The following is a 3767-nucleotide window of genomic DNA, read 5'->3' on the forward strand; positions in this document are numbered from 1 at the left end:
GGTCCTTCCGACCTCCATCACCAGACAACGGTCTTTCAGACCCCAGTCTCCTGCCGACTATGGTCCTGCAGACAACGGTCTTTCAGACCCCCGGCAGAACTACGGTCCTTCAGACCTTCATCGCCTACTATGATCCTTCTGACCTCCATCACCAGACAACGGTCTTTCAGACCCCAATCTCCTGCTGACTACGGTCATTCAGACCTTCTTCGCCTACTATGTTCATTCCGACCTCCATCACTAGGCAACGGTTTTTCAGACCCCAGTCTTCTGCCGACTATGGTCCTTCAGACCTTCGTCGCCTACTACGGTCCTTCCGACCTCCATCACTAGACAACGGTCTTTCAGACCCAGTCTACTGCTGACTACGATCTTTCAGACCCAGTCTACTGCCGACTAAGTTCCTTCAGACCTCTGTTGCCTACTATGGCCCTTCCGACCTCCATCAACAGACAACGATCTTTCTAATCCCAGTCTCTTACCAACTACGGTCTTTTCGACCTATATCCTATCGACTATGGTCGTGCTGACCAAACAAACACATCTATGTTGATTATTGTAACTCCCACTATGTAATGCGCTCTATATGATGTATATTTGTATCATGAAGCCAATGCCTTCTCCCTAAGAAGGGCCTCATTTGTAATCGACTGCAAATACTAGTGGATTCATTCAAACTGGGCCAGGCTCCGTGATTTTTCCCCCTTTTCAGGGGTTTCCACATAAAAACTCTGGTGTTCTTATGAACGCTACACCCTCTCTTTTTATCTGTGTGTGTGCTGGATCTTCGTACAATGCTAATACATTAAACTTTATATTTCTCTACCGCCGCGAATACTCCAGGACGCAACAAAACTTAAAATGGAAACAGGTAAAAATGAAATTCACCACAATCCAAACAAACACAATATTGATTTCATAAAACGTGAGTTTTGGAAAAATAAACAAAGGTCATCGAAACTCACCTCCAAAACTCAACTCTAATCACTTCCCAAAGAGGCCCCCTTAAACTAGAAATTGTAGAAATATTAATTAAAACTTTTAATTGACTTAATGCCTTGCGCAAAAAAATTGATTGCCATCCTTTACCCTAAACTCTAAACATGCAATGGGATCCTCCTAAGTTCACAAGTTGTTAGATGTAGGGCATAATTCCTACAAACAGTTTGATTAAAAAGTCAACAAAAACAACATCAAGCCTTTGTCCGACTATGTGGGGTCGGTTACATGAATCCTTTTTCGCCAATGTGTTCGGTTAAAAGTCAAATTCTCATTTAAATCTTATTAAGAAATATTATTTCTAATATTTTCAAACCAAGTCTTTTTAGGCCTACCTCTACCTTTCTTAGCATAAGTCGAATCTAATACCTCAACTTTCCTAACCGGGTCATCGGAAGGCCTCCGTTTAATGTGACCAAACCATCTAAGGCGACTCTCTCTAATCTTATCTTCCACTAGAGCTACTCCAACCTTTTCACGTATATGCTCATTTCGTATCCTATCTCTAAGAGTCAAGCCACTCATCCACCTAAGCATCCTCATCTCTGCAACACTTAACTTAGCATTATGCTTCTCTTAAATTCTTTAAAAAGGTCAACAAAAAATATTCCTAAATTCTTTAAAAAGGTTTAGAAGAGATAGTGTTAAAGTAGTTGTTTACATTTGGAGTGAAAAATAATTACCAAAAAATCAAATTCAAACTTAAGCTAATTCATACATACCATCTAATGATGCTTATTAGAAGGAGATGAGGGCATGGTTTAATGGTACCTCACAGTTTAATGGTACCTCACAGCTACGTATTGTGGAAGATAGCAAAAACAATTTTCACTTATGTTCCGAGAGGTGAGTGAAAAGTGCAATGAGTGATGTCTAGAGCTAATGGTGTTCTTTTCAGATTCACAAGGAGTCGATGAAGGAGGCACTTGCCCTTCAGAGTACAGCCTAACATGAAAGCTTGTTGTGGTGGATGATCCAGTTTCATATGGTTTGAGGCAATAAAACATGATCAAGACCACTGGGTGAAACATGGTGGGCAAGCTATAACAATGAGTGGCCAACAAGTGTGGTGGATGGCATCTTCTCAGCTAGAAGAGTCATGGATTGTCAGACAATGTGTCCTTTGGAATGCAAACCAAAGAGAAATATGATTGTGGTGGATGGCGGGTTTCAACTTATGACCAAAAGAAAATTTATTACAATCTAGTGTCAACACTGGTAAAGGAGTTGGGCGATAACATGATCAAGATCAATAGGTGAAGCTTGGAAGGAAAGCTTAGGAAGTAGATTTTAATGAGTTAGTCGAAGCGTGGTCAACTACACAATGGCTACAAATGTGTTTTGGTGCAATCCGTGTTGTGAATTAATGATCCGAGTGTGTCCATTTGGAAGGTTTGGCTGCAAGTATTGTTACAATTGACGAGTAGTGAACATAATGATAGAAAGGAAAGGAAGGAAAAGGCTAAGGTGATGAAGCAGATTTCTTGGTGTTTCATATGATTTGGATTATTTATGCATTTGTTGGAGAAGCAAAGAAGAAAAAGGGTTTTAAAGAGAGAAAACTAAACGTAAAAAACAAGTGAGATCAAAAGGAGGAATGATTTGGATCAAGGACTACTAGTATTAGAAGAAATAAAATCTTCTCATGGAGAAGAAGCCCCACTACCAAGAGTCAAGAAGACAAAAATCTAATAAACAGATGGGCATTAAGAGTTGTTTGCCTAACATTTTTTAAGACGGTTGCCTTCATCAAATAACAGGTATATCTGATGAGAAAGTTTTTTTTATCTCAAAAATGGTTGATAGCACTTCTATAGAGGCGCATATCAATGAGTTCAATCTGATTACAAATTAGTTGATCTCAACTGATATCAACTTCAATAGTGAACTTTATATATTGAACTTATCATCACCACCAAAGAGATGATTGCAGCTATGACAGTGGTCAATAGTTCATGGGGTCTACAAAGCTGAAGCTCAATAAATATTATGATTTGATCTTGAGTGAGGACATCTAAAGGCAAGAATCATGTGAAAGCATTTCTATTATGTTGAATCTTTAATGCAAAGGAAGAAGTATAGGGAAAGGTAATAACATAGAAAGAACCAAATCTCAACATTCGAGACAATCCAAAAGTCGTAGCAATGATTGCAGGCTATATGATAAAATTGGCCAAATAAAACGAGATTATCCACAAATAAATCAATCAGGAAGTTCAAATCGGGTGGAGGAATTTGTAAATGTTATCGATGAAAATATCTACAATTCACTAGTATTTAGTATGGATAATCCAATGTAGTCATCGATTCTAGACTAAAATGTGGCTTTTTCAGTCAACTCCGCCCAAAAAATCTATGATGTACTCAGAAAGAGATTGTATAAAGGTTTTGATGAGGACATCGTCAGCGATTTCGACATATGTACCATCAGGAGACGCCGGAGATTGACGGCCACGATCATGAGTTGTATTTTAGTCATTTCTTGTAGTAGTTTATTTTATTTTATGTTTTTTTTCCACTTTTGCCCTTATGGGTATTTGGCCGCTATTGTAGCCCAAGGGGTATTTTAGTCTTTTGTTTTCTGTGTCATTTTTTAGGCCTATATATATGGCTCTTTTCTTATGTAATAGTAGTTTTTGATGAATGAAAAAATGACATTTTGTGTTCTCTTTGTGAAACCTCCACGATCTCTTAGTGAGTTCGTAGGAGAAGCTAGATCTCTTTGTGAGTTCTAGGTTTTCTTGTCCTTCTCTTTTCTTTTGTTTATC

The sequence above is a fragment of the Dendrobium catenatum genome, unplaced genomic scaffold (assembly GCF_001605985.2).
Source record: "Dendrobium catenatum unplaced genomic scaffold, ASM160598v2 fragScaff_scaffold_1417, whole genome shotgun sequence".
NCBI lineage: Eukaryota > Viridiplantae > Streptophyta > Magnoliopsida > Asparagales > Orchidaceae > Dendrobium > Dendrobium catenatum.